Genomic DNA, 6,997 nt, shown 5'->3' with positions numbered 1-6,997 from the left:
CTGCTCATAAATCAACCTCTTTTAGACTAACGCTCTACTTACCCAATCAATAAAGTTTACCTCATGTGACCAAGCTAGCTCCATATGATATGTGTGTGTGTGTGTAAAAATATTATTCAGCTTAATTAATTAATTAGCTAGTTCTATCTACACACACATTTTTCAAAGAGATGTGTAATAATGATGATGATACCTCAACGTCCTCTCCAAGTTTTAAAATTGTATATTTTACCTTTGTAAGATTTGGAAAGATTGCAAGGGGTTAATTAATTTTTGGTTAAATCAAGAGATTCGTCAAGTTGCTGAATGGACATCTTTCTTTTGAACTTCGGAAATTAAAAAAAAAAAACAGATCAGAATGAGAGAGACCTAATTAATAATGTGACTAAACAAAGATAAGAGAGACTGTTTGTTGTGTAGAGTGATTAAGATCAAACTCTGACCAATGTTTTTGGAAGAATTACTTTTAATTTAATTTGAAATCTGATCCACTCAAATATAACTAGCCTATCAATAAAGGACCTCTAAAGTAATATAATATCTGACAAGTATTTGGAGAGATGGGATACTTGTTAAAACTTAAATTTTACTTATTAATTGTTAATATTTATTTGTTAGAAGTCATTATCAGATTTTAAATCATTTTAAAAGTCTTGATATTTTCTCAAAAATTAAACTCATAATAAGTCATCCTCTCTGGGAAGAACATCTCGTGATCTAGGAGTAATTGAGTAGTTATGACTGGATAAAATTGCTTGCTGCGGTTTAGGTGTGTACAAAAACCCTATTGACTTTGTCAATTGACAAATTAAACTCCATATATTTACACTAATGGTGATTTTCTGGCTTTATTTTATAAATTATTAACACTATCTTTTTTTTAAGAAATTATTCATTACTTGAGGGGCTGTTTACGTAAAAGCAAGTTCAAAACATTACTATGTATGCGACAATATGTTAATCCTTTATTACAATATTGTTAACAATATAATGTCAAAAATTTTGGGGCATATATAGTCTTAATTAAGGGAAATAAAATAAATGAGACATCTTTTCTGAATGAAATCAAATTTTTGAGATCACGTGTCTCTCGTTTAACTGAGGGACAGACAAAAGGAAAAACTTGTTACATGTATCAGAGACTGTATCACTGTGTTTACCACTGCCACCAGAGGTACACATATAATTTATTTGATTTCTCTGATTACTATTTGTTATTATCATTATCATTAGTCTAGAGTATACATTTAGTCTCTTATTTTATACTATATTTTATTTTAATTCTTTAATTTTATAAAATATCTTTTAATCATTTAACCCTTAGTTTTATCCCAACAAATTTTTATATAAATTTTTAAATATTGACAAAATATTTTTAAATATTTACATATTAAGTTTAATTTTTTTTAAAATAACAATAATTGACATAAAAAAATTATTTAAAAACTAACGATATTAGGGTCAAATAACTAAAAAATAATATACAAAATCAAAGTACTAAATTAAAATTTCATATAAAGATTGAGGATTAAAAGTATACTTTCACCTTATCATTATATGTTAGCATATGTTGCATATGCACCTATAGATCGAAGTAAACCATGATTTTCTCTTTTCTTGTAATTTTTTGGGATTAACATGCGGATTAAATTTATAATTACTGTCATGTTTCTTTTGATAGCCTAGCATGTGTTTTCTAACACGTTTATTTAATATGTGTTGAAAATTTGTTGGTCTTATTGGTTTTGATTAAAAGTATCATGAAAGTGGTTCTGTTTTTAAATTTGAAAAAACCTGTTTACAACTGGAAATAAAAACAAGTATTAAGCAAATTTTCCTCTCTAATTAGATCTAGTGATTCTTCTCTTTCTTTTCAATATTTTCTCTATTGTTTATTTTTCGTGATATAATTCCTATAGTCGAGCTACCAATTATTTTGAAAAAAATATCCAAATGTTTCATTATTTTTAGTAGAAATATTTCAAACTCCCATATTGCAAGAAAAAAAGGGTTGGAGCCCTTGTCTCGTAAGGCAGGTATTTTAGTTTTCTTTTTCCACGTGATGGATTCAATTTTTGGAATGTGTTGGGCCAAAATTGAACAAGTCTGGTTTTTTTTTTGACCCCCCCAACAACAAAGAAAAAAAACGTGCTGGATCTAATTAATTTAAGAATGTTGATTTTTCTTCTTCTTTTAACCATACAGCTATTTTGATGTTAACTAAAATGAAATCAAAGGTAGGTGTAAACATCAAAATTGACATTGCTAAGAATTTTGACGAAATTGATAGGTTTGAAACAAGTGTGCTTTTTGTTTTGGTCGAAGAATCAAGCTTATTTCAACAGGAGAAAAAGAATGGTTTAGCTTGTAGCTTTGTTGAAATAATAAATGATGGGCCATTGTAATCTTGTACCATGTTGAATTAACATTCTCTTTTTGTAAGGCACGGGTATATATTTTCATTTATCAACAGGCATGGGTATATATTTAAGCGATTGGACAAAACAATATATATATATATATATATATATAAACGTTAATTAGTAGGTTACACTTTGAGATAATGAAATTTTTAGTTCTCAAATATAACCCTAATTATGGATTGAGTCCCTTAAATTTATCTTGATTATTAATTTGATTTTTATTATTTAAGAAAGATGTAATACTATTAAAATCTGCTTGGATGAACAATAGAATGTTGATAAGCCTTGTAGATTAATGAAAAGAATTGTAATTATTTAGGTAGGAAAACATGTGCATTTTTAAAAAAATGAAAGAATGAAACATAGTGTAAGAAATTATATTATATGGATTAAAATTAAACTGATTTTAGCTAATTTTTCCTTATTTAGGTACATATACATGTTAAATCATCAACATATATACTTTACTTTGAATGTCAATATGTATTTTAAAATTTAAAAAACTAATGTGATAATTTAAGAAATTAAAGCACAAGGGACCAAATGGATAAAAATTAAAATTGAGAGATCAAAATGATAAATTAATGCAAACTTCAAGAATTAAGAATTTCACGATCCCTTAAAATTTCTATTGTGCTTTGTCTATATTAAATACAAAAATACCGATATACATCCTTCTTAATTTGTGAGATCAAGAGTATATTTTTATCATGAACATATCTTCCCTTTAAAAGCAATCATATTTAGAGTATGATTGGACATTAAATTTGAATATTTTTTCTAATAAAAATTTAAATATTAGTTCATGAATGCACTCTTATTTTGTTAAACTCAACCTTTGTTGTTGACTAATAGAACATTTTATTGAAAAGACTAATTTTTTTAGGATGAGAAGAGTTAAAAGTAATTAATTAGGTTTATTTATTGAGATAGTTGTTGACATTTTGATCAAAGGATATAAATTTGAAAGTTATAGTAGGAGCTAATCTCGGCATCCCCTCTCAATCAAATTTCTGTTCTTTTTTCAAAACTTGAATTTCTTGATTTGGATGCCCAAATCAAATGTCACTTTCATTAAAAAGTTTTAACCTATTATTTCTAAAAATAATCATAATAATAATAATAATCCTATATATTATGCTTCCGGGTCAAATCATCTTTTAAAAATCTGCACTGTGCACATATGATCGATGATGATGAGATTCAAATCTAATTGTCTTCTTGATTGGGATTTCTCTTTTAGTTTATTTCAAATCATAAATTCAAGCGAGCGTGCTTGTTAACTTTCTTCCTCTAATTATGCTCACCAACCACCACAATCTAGCATTGCTACTGTATAGTAATTGTCCAAAATGTCAAAATCATACATCTTTCAATTTTGTGTTAAAATTTATAAATTTAAAATATGTAACTTTCTACAATTATAAAAAAAAATGCACGCAAATGCAATACTTGTTTAATTAGTATATGTCTCAAGCATTGCAAGGAGTCTTAAACAGAAATTATACCATTTATAGCTCATGAATAATAAGATTTGTTAAATTTTTTTAATTATATATAGATAATTTTTTATATCTGATCAAAATAAATGTGACTGTAACACACATTTGGTTTTCGGAGAGGATAATTGATGAAATATGGATAATATACAATTAAGTTTATTTTAGATATTTAAAATTGTCTTATTCCTCTTTCGTCTTTCCGTTTCACGTCAATAATTTAACCCATTCACAAAAAAAAAAAAAATTGTACAACCTAATTTTTTTCATCGAGGTTTGAGAAAAAAAAAACTTCCCAAAAAAAAATCATTGTCTTTTTTGTGAGGTTTTTTTTTTTGGAAAAAAACATAAGAATAAACTAATATAGAATGAATAATGGGCGAAAAAACTTATCCTCAACATTTCAAAGATGGCGAGTTTAGGAAATAGGTTTCGAGTGAAACACTTCGCAATTCCTATAGGATATTATCTAACATGTGACTTAAATAAAAAAAAATCAAATCAAACACTTTTTTTAATTCTAAAAAAATATGGCATAGAGTCCATGTAAATGATCAATAAAAATAATGAAAAACACACGTTATAAAAAAAAAGACTGAAATTATAATATTCAATGATTTTTTATAGTATTTATTTATTTTACTATATCAGAAAAAAATTGAAACCCATCCTCTTGCAAACCTATTTTGGATGGGGGAAAAACTATTTTGGACTATCAGCAAAAATGATGTTCTTAGCTTATTTATCTTTTTTTGTGCCACTGTTAAGTCTGTTTAGCCTTTGGGCTTTATTATTCCCCCAAAGTAGTAGTATTATGGGAATAGGTTATATAGTGTTTGCGCTTAGATTCCTTAGCTATGGGCTTCAACATTCACAATTTACTTTTTCTATAATTCAAAACGAACTAGCTCAGTGTCCTGACTGTTTTGCTTTGTAAGGCCTGAGGCCTCTGTCATTGTTCATAAAGAAGCCCAACAAAAAAAGGTTTGGAGAAGGTTCAGTGATTAGTTTTAAATGCCTTCTTTTGTTTTTGAGCAAAAGATTAGTTTTAAATGCTTGACCCAAAGAAGATAAGGAGCTGAACCTTTGTCGTAAACACATGCAATGATTATAAAAGATAAGTATGGAGTGAGTGGTTAGGGTCCCACGTGTAGATTGGAGTTGACTTTACTCCTCTGCAATGGGGGGAAGAATAAATAAAATTATAAATTTAAATCATTAAATTAAATTTAATTATTTAAATTTAATAATTTTTAAAAATATACATTTAATTCAAACGGGAAACAGTAGAAGAAAAAATAACGGAGAAAAACCCACAACATATAGATTTAGCTTATTGAAATATTTCTTGTTTAATATTATAAATATTTTTTTGAAATATCATGTTAAGAAATAAAAATCATTTTGAATATTTTAAGATATAATTAATAAAATTTTTCAAAAACATCTTTAATTAGAAACATAATTAATAAGGCTAAGTTTTTCCCAATTTAGAGGAGAGGAAAGGGAAAATTTACCCTCTCTCCCCTCCAACAAAACATGATGCAAGGTTTTTTTTAATCAAAATATTTTATTAAATAAGAGTAAATATGAAAGAATACATAATTTTAAAAATAATTAATTAACTCATTGATGGTGTGATTTGGTTTCAAGTGTCTTATAATACTAAATAGAGGAAATAATGTTTTTGCTTAGATCCCTAGCTATGTGATTATTTGTATAATCATTCAAAATAAATAAAAAATTTCTTAAAATTATGTGGTAAATTCTGCTAGTAGTATGCAAATAATATACTTTTTCGATTAAAAAATATAAAATATTTTTAAAAAATTTGTTAAAAAATAAGGGATATTTTTAGTATTTTAAAGTATAATTAGTGTGCTTTATTTAAAAGTATCAATAATAAATAAATTACTTTATATTTATTTTAAAATGAAATACCTTATTAAATAAAATAAATATGAAAAAATAATGTTAGTATGAATATAAGTAATTATTTTATTGGGAGGCAAAATTTAATTAAAAATATATTATATATTTCACATTTTCTAAGGGAAGAGAGTAGTAAATAATATAAAATGTCTTCAATTATCATACGACATAAGAGTTTTAGACTTTTAGTGCCTTTTGTTTTTTTTTTTTCATTTTAAATGTGCTTTTGCAAAAGTTTTAAATGTTTTGCTTCTCACAAACATCATTTGGAAGATCTTTTGAAAGCACATTTAAAATCTGAAAGGTACCATTCTAATTTTATGATTAGTGTAGGACAGCTTAAGATTGATTCTTTTGTTTTCCTTCATCATCAACCTTCTCAATTTTATGAGAGGGTGGATTGTGAAAGAAGTTAACTTCTTAAAGGTTTTGTTCATTAGACAGATTTTTTAATATTATAGTACTTATTTTTAGTCAAAAAAAAAATCTGAAAGGTACTATCTAATGTCCAAACAAACATCAAGTCATTGGGGTCAGAAGGAAAGTGCACAAGTTCTTATAGTTTGCAAGTAATTATATTCCTTCTGACTCTATATATAAAACTCTTTTTAAAAGAAATTTTTTATTTAAAACATATAACATTTTATAATTATTAAATTATTTTTTAAATTTTATTTTTTATTAAAGTAAAATTATTTAATATAATTGTATCATTATTTAAAATTAAAAATAAAAATGAGAGTGCATTTCATTTTTTAAATATAAAAAATAATTTTTTTCAAAATTCTAGAAACAATTGAAAAAGACTTGAGGGAATATGTACATAAATGATCATTTGATAATTTCATCTCTTGATTTATACTTCTTTCATTCGAAAATGTAAGGTATTTTTTGAAGAATTGAACGTTAAAAAATGTAAGGTATTTTTAGTTTTTTGAAATATAATTATTGCCTTTTTCTAAAAGTGTCTCCATTGATGAGTGACTTTATATTTATTGTAGGGTGTTTAATAAAAATAAATAAAAAAAGATAGGGTTAGTTTAGAAATAGGTAATTACTTTATTAGAGAATGAGATTTAATTAAAAATATCTTATATTTTTAAATAAAGAAAATATTTATTTTTATTCTTATCAACTCTACTC

The sequence above is a fragment of the Prosopis cineraria genome, unplaced genomic scaffold (genome assembly GCF_029017545.1).
Source record: "Prosopis cineraria cultivar Desert tree isolate PC_DT_omini unplaced genomic scaffold, ASM2901754v1 PC267, whole genome shotgun sequence".
NCBI classification, from domain to species: Eukaryota; Viridiplantae; Streptophyta; class Magnoliopsida; order Fabales; family Fabaceae; genus Prosopis; species Prosopis cineraria.
This window is presented reverse-complemented; position numbering follows the sequence as displayed.